At 44.7% G+C, this 11,534-nt stretch overlaps 1 long non-coding RNA gene across 1 annotated transcript; it reads right to left on the reverse strand.

Moving 5' to 3' along the window:
• Nucleotides 1–5,999: 5,999 nt before the first annotated feature.
• Nucleotides 6,000–7,868, reverse strand: LOC139533416 (uncharacterized). The gene is made up of 3 exons (XR_011666740.1): nucleotides 7,687–7,868; nucleotides 7,119–7,221; nucleotides 6,000–6,916 (listed from the first exon to the last, which is right to left on the reverse strand). It is a non-coding gene; the product is annotated as an uncharacterized lncRNA (long non-coding RNA).
• Nucleotides 7,869–11,534: the final 3,666 nt, after the last annotated feature.

Here is an 11,534-nt window from a genome sequence, read left to right on the forward strand (position 1 = left end):
TCCAAAACTCTTGAACGTGCCGTCCTTGGCCAGCTCTCCTGCTATCTCTCTCAGAATGACCTTCTTGATCCAAATCAGTCAGGTTTCAAGACTAGTCATTCAACTGAGACTGCTCTTCTCTGTGTCACGGAGGCGCTCCGCACTGCTAAAGCTAACTCTCTCTCCTCTGCTCTCATCCTTCTAGACCTATCGGCTGCCTTTGATACTGTGAACCATCAGATCCTCCTCTCCACCCTCTCCGAGTTGGGCATCTCCGGCGCGGCCCACGCCTGGATTGCGTCCTACCTGACAGGTCGCTCCTACCAGGTGGCGTGGCGAGAATCCGTCTCCGCACCACGTGCTCTCACCACTGGTGTCCCCCAGGGCTCTGTTCTAGGCCCTCTCCTATTCTCGCTATACACCAAGTCACTTGGCTCTGTCATATCCTCACATGGTCTCTCCTATCACTGCTATGCAGACGACACACAATTCATCTTCTCCTTTCCCCCTTCTGATAACCAGGTGGCGAATCGCATCTCTGCATGTCTGGCAGACATATCAGTGTGGATGACGGATCACCACCTCAAGCTGAACCTCGGCAAGACGGAGCTGCTCTTCCTCCCGGGGAAGGACTGCCCGTTCCATGATCTCGCCATCACGGTTGACAACTACATTGTGTCCTCCTCCCAGAGTGCTAAGAACCTTGGCATGATCCTGGACAACACCCTGTCGTTCTCAACTAACATCAAGGCGGTGACCCGTTCCTGTAGGTTCATGCTCTACAACATTCGCAGAGTACGACCCTGCCTCACACAGGAAGCGGCGCAGGTCCTAATCCAGGCACTTGTCATCTCCCGTCTGGATTACTGCAACTCGCTGTTGGCTGGGCTCCCTGCCTGTGCCATTAAACCCCTACAACTCATCCAGAACGCCGCAGCCCGTCTGGTGTTCAACCTTCCCAAGTTCTCTCACGTCACCCCGCTCCTCCGCTCTCTCCACTGGCTTCCAGTTGAAGCTCGCATCCGCTACAAGACCATGGTGCTTGCCTACGGAGCTGTGAGGGGAACGGCACCTCCGTACCTTCAGGCTCTGATCAGGCCCTACACCCAAACAAGGGCACTGCGTTCATCCACCTCTGGCCTGCTCGCCTCCCTACCTCTGAGGAAGTACAGTTCCCGCTCAGCCCAGTCAAAACTGTTCGCTGCTCTGGCACCCCAATGGTGGAACAAACTCCCTCACGATGCCAGGTCAGCGGAGTCAATCACCACCTTCCGGAGACACCTGAAACCCCACCTCTTTAAGGAATACCTAGGATAGGATAAAGTAATCCTTCTAACCCCCCCCTTAAAAGAGTTAGATGCACTATTGTAAAGTGGTTGTTCCACTGGATATCATAAGGTGAATGCACCAATTTGTAAGTCGCTCTGGATAAGAGCGTCTGCTAAATGACTTAAATGTAAATGTAAATGTGCTTGTGCATTTGCAATATTATTTATTTTCCCTCTGGTGGGAATTTCCGAGACTGCGGAGATATGACCAAAATTTGTTATTTTTATAAAACGGAAACCTGAATGTCCGAGAGATTTCGTTTGATGACTTCCTGAAAGATCTTTCCCCCGCGCACGGCCCGACGCCGTCCGCGAATTTTAGAAACGTCGCCGGACGTCTAGTAAGGGACCGTACATTTGCAATGTGGTGTTTCTCACTAACCATATGGCGAGTGCTAAAATGTTCCCTTAAGGTATGGAAAGGCCTTGGAAAGGCCATAAGTGTAAGCCAACATAATTCATTATTTTACATTAACCTGTTTAACATGTAATACATGCATTATGATGAAAATGGTGTAATTTAGGCTCCACGAAATATGAAATGGGTTATGAAGAAAATCGTGTATGGTTGCCTACATGACAAAAAGGCGTTCTGATTACAAGTGCACCAGTATCCAAAGTATTAAGCGAAATCAAGCACAGAAAACAGCATTGGCATTAATAAAACAATATTTCCCACGAATTAAGTCGCACGTAAATGTGAGTCTTTTCTCAAATTCTGTTCAGCAAGTCTAAAACAGTACATATAGGCATACAACGACACATTTTAAAACATGGTTAAACAAAGACAACATTTCTGTATATTCATGACGTTGAATTAGCCATTAAGAAGAACAAAAATGAAATACAAATTATCGCGTCTATATGGTTGTTGCAAAGGCTTGTGTAGCCTACTGGTTAAATTTGTGTCTTTTCGCACTAATTAAGAAGCACATAAATTCGTGTCTTTTCTCACGAATTAAGCCAGACGAAAACGCACAAAAATGCACGAAATCTGCTGAAATACATTTTGTACATATATGCGCGATATGCGCGAATTGAATGTGAGACTGTGTTGCAGCCAAGAGAACATCCCTGGTCATTCTTACTTCCTCCGATTTGGGGGACTCACTAAATACCACTGCTGGCATTATATACACCAGAATCTACTCACATACCAGGTATTGAATGAAGATTTAGTTACAAGTTGAAAGGTAACAACCACCTCTAAGAAGTGTTTTTAAATGTTTTGTGTTCATACTGCAACGACCCTGGGTTTATAAGCGCGGAAATCGACTCTGCCGCACGAGCATGCTTTTGCGGCACAGTCGATAGCGTGCCGGACTTCGAGCTAGAAGGTCGAGGGTTCGAGACCTGCTCCTGCTGTTTCATTACATTGGTGTCAGAAGTGATCGGACCTTGCATCCATGACAGTGCGTGTGCTTGGCCGGTGAGCGCGTTCCTGTAAGACGTAGAGTCGCAAGCTAGCGCGAGGACGCGCTCTTTGAAAGGAGGGAGTAGTGTCAGTTGGCATAAGCCTTAAAGCCCAAACCGTACAAATGCCCAATCATACCAACTCAGTGGCCTTGAGGTTAGTGTCTGCCCTGAGATTGGACGGTTGGGAGTCTGATTCCCGGCTGAGTCATACCATAGACACTCATAATTAAGGAGATTGCTTGGGAAGGCCCTGCGCTTGACTAGAGACCTCTCCAGTGGGTGTACGTGTACATCAAGCTGCCTCACGCTACAGAAACAGAAGATCCTGTTCCTATGAGTTGTTCCATTTCGCAGAAGCCAAGGCTTGTGCAAGGCTACTTACTTATAGGACCTTGTGGAGAGTTGGATCACTGTGAGCTCTATGACCCCAATCTAGAGAGCACTGAGAGGGATGCCATGGGCCCATTCTCAACATTGAGTCCTGTATCAAGTGATGCAGACTACGAGTGCTGATCATTTCCCCCCCTGTCCATGTAGTCTGATTCATTGTGATCCTAAAGACAAAATGGGCCCTTAATCAATCATTTTCCCTCCTGTCCATGTAGTCTGATTCATTGTGATCCTAAAGACAAAATGGACCCTTAATCAATCATTTCCCCCCCTGTCCATGTAGTCTACTTCATTGTGATCCTAAAGACAAAATGGACCCTTAATCAATCATTTCCCCCCCTGTCCATGTAGTCTACTTCATTGTGATCCTAAAGACAAAATGGACCTTTAATCAATAATTTCCCCCCCTGTCCATGTAGTCTACTTCATTGTGATCCTAAAGACAAAATGGACCCTTAATCATGGACCCTCCTATGCTGAGTAGCTTGACCCATACGGTTCCAGGTGGTTTAAGATGAAGACAAGAGAAGTCGAAGATGCCACCTGCATTTGGGTTCTATTTTTACTGGTATTAGACCGCCATCTTCTGGTCCAAAGTTAAAAACCTTTACTGAGGTTTCTGCTGCAGTTTACACAGAGGGGACAGACATGGCCGGGGGAAGATGTTTTGGGTGAGGGGTGCTGAGGGGTATTTTTCTCGGCTCAAACAGGAGTAATAAAGGCCCAGTTTATCAGGGAGCTGCAGCACCCTCAGCACCCCTATTTACCGCGACTATGGGGACAGATGAATGTGTGTGAATGTACACCTTTCAAAAAGTATCATAGTACAAGATTTCCCTTTTTGTTACATGTATTGTGTGTGTTGATTGATCGGTAGGCCTGTGTAAAAGTATTGTAATGAAACAGCAGGTCGCAGGTCTCGAACCCTCGACCTTCTAGCCCGAAGTCCGGCGCGCTATCGACTGTGCCGCAAAATTTCTGCCCTGCTAGAGCTGCCCCGGTCAACTGCAAGTGTTGTTATTGTGAAGTGGAAGCGTCTAGGAGCAACAACGTCTCAGCCGCAAAGTCCTAGACCACACAAGCTCACAGAACGGGGACCACCGAGTGCTGGAGCGTATAAAAACTGTCTGTCCTCAGTTGCAACACTCACTACCAAGTTCCAAACTGCCTCTGGAAGCAACGTCAGCACAAAAACGGTTCATCATGAGCTTCATGAAAAGGGTTTCCATGGCTGAGCAGCAGCACACAAGCCTAAGATCCCCATGCATAATGCCAAGCGTCGGCTGGAGTGGCGAGGTCACCGCCATTGGAATCTGGAGCAGTGGTAACACGTTCTCTGGAGTGATGAGTCACGCGTTACCATCTGGCAGTCCGACAAACGATTCTGGGTTTGGCGGATGCCAGGGGAACGCTACCTGCCCCAATGCATAGTGCCAACTGTAAAGTTTGGTGTAGGAGGAATAATAGTCAGGGGCTGTTTTCATGGTTCGGGCCCCTTAGTTCCAGTGAAGGGAAATCTTAACGCTACAGCATAAAAATACATTCTAGATGGTTCTATGCTTCCAAATTTGTTTCAACAGTTTGGGGAAGGCACTTTCCTGTTTCAGAATGAATGCCCCCGTACACAAAGCGAGATCCATACAGAAATGGTTTGTCGAGATCGGTGTGGATGAACTTGACTGACCTGTACAGAGCCCTGACCTCAACCCGATTGAACATCTTTGGGATGAATTGGAACGTCGACTGCGAGCCAGGCCTAATCGCCCAACATCAGTGCCTGACCTCACGAATACTCTTGTGGCCCGAATGGAAGCAAGTCCCCGCAGCAATGTTCCAACATCTAGTGAACGCCTTCCCAGAAGAGTGGAGGCTGTTATATCAGCAAAAGGGGTACCAACATACGGTACATGACCAAAAGTATTTGTGCGTCTGTAACTTTCTCCCTCATCGTTATTCACGATTCATTCAGGATTATCCATAATAATGGTAGCATTTTTTATTTCATCCTTATTTTTACCAGGTAGGCTAGTTGAGAACAAGTTCTCATTTACAACTGCGACCTGGCCAAAATAAAGCAAAGCAGTGCGACACAAACAACAACACAGAGTTACACATGGAATAAACAAGCGCACAGTCAATAACACAATAGAAAAAAGAAAGTCTATGTACAGTGTGTGCAAATGGCGTGAGGAGGTAAGGCAATAAATAGGCCATAGTAGTGAAGTAATTACAATTTAGCAAATTAACACTGGAGTGATAGATGTGCAGATCATGATGTGCAAGTAGAAATACTGGTGTGCAAAAGAGCAGAAAAGTAAATAAAAACAATATGGGGATAAGATAGGTAGATTGGATGGGCTATTTACAGCTGCAGCAATCAGTTAGCTGCTCAGATAGCTGATGTTTAAAGTTAGTGAGGGAAATAGAAGTCTCCAGCTTCAGCAATTTTTGCAATTCGTTCCAGTCATTGGCAGCAGAGAACTGGAAGGAAAGGCAGCCAAAGCAGGTGTTGGCTTTGGAGATGACCAGTGAGATATACCTGCTGGAGAGCGTGCTACGGGTGGGTGATGTTATCATGACCAGTGAGCTAACATAAGGCGGAGCTTTACCTAGTAAAGACTTATAGATGACCTGGAGCATCCAAAATGTAGAAGTGTTTAGAAACATATTATATTCTTATTTACAATAAAAGTGACTCCAACATAACACAGTGCATTATTTCCCATTCATTTCATAAAATAATCGTTAACTCAACCAAAACTAAGTGAAAATGCACAAAGAAAATGACAGCGGCACACAAACTTGAACAAACTCAAAGAATCTTAAATATTAACATTATTACATATTCTCCAATAAACGAAATGTACTCACGTCAGTGACGCAGATCAAGGAAATGAATAACAAGTTTGGCCATTGCAATCCCCAGCAGGATAAGGAATACAGGAGGGTAAAACCGTGGCTTAAATAGTGTAGTGGTGCTAATCAGCAGTGGGGACAGGTGTGGTGAGTGGCAAAGGAGGCGCGTGAAGTTAGTGCCGAGGACATCACAACACACACCACCACACCATACCTAAAACTAGGTGCCTTACTCAATAGTACATCTTACATAAGTAACCACATTTAAAAGCCACAGAAAACCATGAGAATGAAGCTGAAGTAAGGAATACTTACCAACGATGACTATAATGATGATGGGTATAAGCAGAAAGAGTCCTAGCAGTACGGTGTGTGTTGAATCAAGGTTTATTGTGACATTGACAACTCTTATCTGATGAACAAAGACAACATAATGCATGATTATTGTTCACTATTTCCAAGGACAGTGTTCCAGCGAAACTAATAAAACGGTGGGTTGAGGTTTCTTCAGAATACATTTTTTACCTTCACTGACTTGATGTTAGCACTGGGAGTGTTCTTTATCTCACAGATGACAGAGTCAGTCCCTTCCCTCGTCTCAATGGTGTCCATGACACACTCTACATCCTGGTTCTCCTCCTGAACAACCAACACTGAGATCTCTGCTGTGTTGATGTCCAAATTGTCAGGCTTTTTCTGAAATAAAAGAGAGAGAGCATGTATGTGTGTATGTATGGGTGCATGCATGCGTGCACATGTGTGTATACCTCACTGGTGACATGCAGGTCGTTTCCTGTCTTGATTGCGGTGTAGCTGGTGAATTCTGGGTCGGGATGGTAGGTGAGCTGTGATGAGCAGGCCAGTGTCTGATTGGCCACTCTCAGAGAGACAGTGGAGGTGACTGGCTGGTTAATGTGTTCAAAGAGAGGTGTGTGGTACCACAGAGTCTAAAAACACCAACAACATGAATTAGAATACCTCAGATATTGAGGCCCCCATGACTGAGTTCTGTGTTGTGTGAAGGTGAACGTTTGGTGAGTTGTGGCAGTGTGCATGTTCATATTAGGTTACTGACTGGTTACGTGAGAGTGGGTGAAGACTTGACGCTTAGTCAAGAAATCAATTAAATCAGTCTGTTAAGACGCCTACCTCAGAGCTGTAGTTGGTATGGATGGTCTGAGGGGCGTGGTCATGAACAACCCCCTCCACAAACTCCAGATGGAACCCTTGGACCTTGATCTTCCTCTTCCCACTGCAGGACACATACGAAATCAACCAATCAGAGGAGGGTTGTTGGTCACACCTAGCGTGCTGATGGGAATTGTAGTCATGTACCATCAGCATTATTTAAATAAGCCAGAGAAAGAAAAAAAAGTTGTAACACAAAACAAAGCATTTCACAGAATAAATTAAGTAAAACTAGCTAACCAAACATGAAGAATCTGCTTTAGAGAGCTACCAAAAGCAAAAAGGGAAGCCAGTGCTGAGCAGCTGAGAGAAAGAGGGAAATGAAACATCTATTAAAACACTGTTGTATGAAGCATCTTCTGGGAAGCGGCCCACTTTCTTTCCCCGGTAGACAACACCATGGCCAGTAGCCATATGTGGAAACGAGTTACTGGCATGTTTCTTAACCACTGTATAGCTTGTGTGTGTATATATAACAATTCTGATCATATGTGCGTACCTAAGTGTGTGTGTGTGTGTGTGTTTTTACCTAGCCCAGGTAGTGCTTGGTATTAGCCCAGTGCAGGACGGTAAGGACCCATAGGTGACAGTGGCCTTGCCCAGACAGCGACCGTCTGGCAGCACGACACACACACTGACAGAACCCTTGTCTCCACCGGGGATGTGGAACGTCAGACTGGACCCTGTGTGGTTCCACACTGGAGACCTGACCAGGTGATACACACTACACAGGTCATTACAGGTCAGACCAAAGCCTTAATATGCTGATATTAACATATCAACTCCTATTAAAAAAAAACTAAGTGATATAGACTTGGAGTTGGGCTTTGGTGGGTTATATACGTGAGGAGCTACAAGAAAACTCAAAGTCAGTTCTACAAATAATTTCACTCCTTGAGACTGCAGTCCATGTGCTCTTGGATGCGAACCCAAGTCACGTGATGGAGGTTCTTCCCAGTCATCAGGGCGTGGTTTCTCCCATGGAAGGACAGGACACTGGGCACTATGGAGACGATCACTGACTCCTGAGAAACAGAATGCACAGACAAGATTTCTAATATATATACAGTATATATTTGTATTTTTTTTAATTGAACCTTTATTTAACTAGGCAAGTCAGTTAATAACAAATTCTTATTTCCATTGACGGCGTAGGAACAGTGGGTTAACTGCCTTGTTCAGGGGCAGAACGACAGATTTTTACCTTGTCAGCTCTGGGATTCGATCTAGCAACCTTTCGATTACTGACCCAAGAAAGCTAAACTAAATAATTTCTATACACTAGATATTTCTGTGGCCCTAGGCTTGGTTTTTAGTTTTGGTGATTTAAATCTGCTCTGTTCATTTATTTAATGAACCAGTGTTAATCAAGGACACAAACAGTAGAGATACTGTTCGTAGTTATGATGGATGGTTTGAAATCTACTACTACTGACCCCTGGGCACAATCATGTGATCCATTATCCCAGCATGCGTGCAGAAAACAGACAAACAGAGTATGTGAGTTCACCGCAACCCATTGCGCCGTAAGCACACACACACACACACACACACACACACACACACATTTCGTAGATTTTGTTATTTCTCAATGTCTCTCAGGTGTTCTCAGTGCATGACAGCTGGATGTAGCTGGAGTAATGATGCCTGCTCCTGGACGCCCAGGTCTGCCAACTCAGACCCCATACAGGTGTGACACCTTTCAATCTCAGCGGAGGATGTATCATTGACATCGTTGTTTGAACGTTTCCAAAGGGTCTCCAAACGTGCATTTTAGGTAATGCCTACATTATCTATTCAAATGCCAGTGCCATTATCACATAGGCTAGACTTTATTGAGATTGAAAGACATACTTAGATTTAACAATGAAATACTTAACTGAGAGTGCATGCCTCACACATGACTTTTGACGTCATGGGATACTCCAAGGTGGCTCTTTTTGTTCAGTCATTTGCTGCGTTCTGGTGGTGAAAATGTTGCATTAGGCCTACTATGCCAATACTAGAATGTAATAGACAAATTACTAGCCTAAAGACTGGCATTATGTACTCCAGAATCTACTCACATACCAGGTCTTGAATTAAGATTGAGTTCAAAATGAATAGGTAACAACCACCTAAGAAAAATATTCAATTGTTTGTGGTTCTAGTTTGAAACAGGCCCACCGAAAAAATCAATCAATCAAATCAATCAATCAATCAATCAACACACACAATACATGTAACAAAAAGTGTACGCTCACATACATTCACCTGTCCCCTATGTGTATACTACAGCAGACACTTCTGTAAAGGTTTTTAACTTTGGACCAGAAGATGGCGCTCTAATACCAGTAATAATAGATCCCAAATGCAAGTAGCCTCGGTCAGGTTCTGCTACTGTACTTCTATCTTCCTCCTGTTAAACAATGACTTAAAGTCCTACTCCAGATGTTAAACCAGGACTTAAAGTCCTACTCCAGCCTCCTTCTTGTTCTTGTTCTTGTGGTTTTACGGCAGACTAGATGCTTTGTTGCTGTATGGCTGCCTGTCACAGTTCGGTAAGTGCATTGCACATTTGTTCACAAAAAAAGGGAAAAGGGAAATGGGGAAAAAAGGAAACGTCACCAAAATCTAACCCTGTATATACAACACTATCCCCAACACACCCCACCACCCCTTCCCACTACTTTGGCCCCAGCAGATCATACACCAGGCCGTCCACAATGGGAGGCTGGAACCCCTTCTCTCAAACCCCCCTGTAGTTCTTCTGCACTAAAATCTCTGACACACCAAAAACTTCTCTGTTGCTGCAACTACCAATTCAATCTTCTGGGATTTCCTTTTCATCTGTTCTGTACAATGAATGACCATAGCAATAAACATTCTGCAACAAAACTCAGAAGGACAGACAGGGTCTTCTTAGTCTCGATCTCGCCACTGGGTCTGAATGTGAAACTGCGTCTATGTGTGGCGTCAATATGCGTGTTGGCGTTTTACGTGTTTGAGTGGATGTAGCGTGTGCATGTGTGTGTTAGAGTGTCAGTGTAGTACGTGTGAGTGTGTGGGTAGTCCAGTAAGTGTGCATAGAGCCGGTGCAGAGTACTCCCACTGGGCCAGAGTCATCTCTGCCATTTTCCTGATCATTAGGGTGAGGCTCGGAAGCCTTCACATCACCTGGCGGTGCAGGTTCTTCCTCTTCACTTCGGTCAGGTTCAATTTGAAGTTCACTATCCGTTGACTGCTCAGGGTTTCAGGAGCGTAACATGTATATATCTCGTCTGTACTTGACTCAAACGAGAAAGTACTCTGCTTGTATTTCGCAGATTCTCGCCATCCGCCATTTTCCTTGCCTGGGCCTCCGACAGTCCCAACTAGTAGTTGCAAGTCAAGTCTCCAGTCTCCTTTTCACCTCATTTAACGCTTGATTTACTTAAAGGTTCAATGCAGCCGTTTTTGTCTTAATATCAACACATTTCTGGGTAACAATTAAGTACCTTATTGTGTTGTTTTCAATTAAAATGGTAAAAAAATAAACAAAAATAGTTAAGCAAAGAGCAATTTCTCAAGCAAGAATTTTGCTAGGACTGTCTGGTAGGGGTCTGAGTAGTGTTGGTCAATTTCTTCAACAGATGATCAGGTCTATATAATTATCAAACATACATTAGTAATGGAAAGGAAACACAGACTTTGTTTAAGTATTAAAATGATCCTTTAGTAATACAATTGTAGGCAGAAGTTGGTATAGAGTACAGTATATGATAGCTCTCCCCAGGTTCTGCAAAATATCTAAGACATCCTGTAACTCATATAGCCTCCCCAGTCCTCTTTGCGTGAGTTTCCCTGGCAACAACATTTTAATAAATCTAACCTCCCCCTGACAGCAGCAACCATCTTGTCAGCAATTAAAAGCTCAGCAGTGGGTTTGACTGAAACTTGACCTTTCATCACAAGTATAGGGTCATAACAAGGTGAACGAGTCCAAGCATCTTCTGACTGGTGGCTGGTTTCATCAGGCCTGCGGCAGCCTTGTGTTCTCAGAAATCCAGTTGTATTCTCAGAACTTCAGATAGCCAGGTGGGTTCAGACAGGAGGAGTCTGAGTGTAGGCGGTTTCCGCCTTCTGATAGTATCTGAAGGGCACAACACTTAAAACAGTGTTAACACACACACAAAGGTCTCCTAAAGAGGAGTATGAGGTATGAGGCCTTGGTTTAACCTCTTCATTCCCCCCTTTGAGGCCACGAGGCCTCAACAAAAGCGAGGTAACTCAAGCATAGTGATCATAAGAATCATCCATAATAGGTGCATTAGATTGTAAGCAATCCTCAGGAGATTGAGGATAAAAATAAGGGTCTGGGGGATGAGGAACATGAAGCATAAACATGCCTGGCATAGC

This window comes from Salvelinus alpinus, chromosome 11 (genome assembly GCF_045679555.1).
Source record: "Salvelinus alpinus chromosome 11, SLU_Salpinus.1, whole genome shotgun sequence".
NCBI classification, from domain to species: Eukaryota; Metazoa; Chordata; class Actinopteri; order Salmoniformes; family Salmonidae; genus Salvelinus; species Salvelinus alpinus.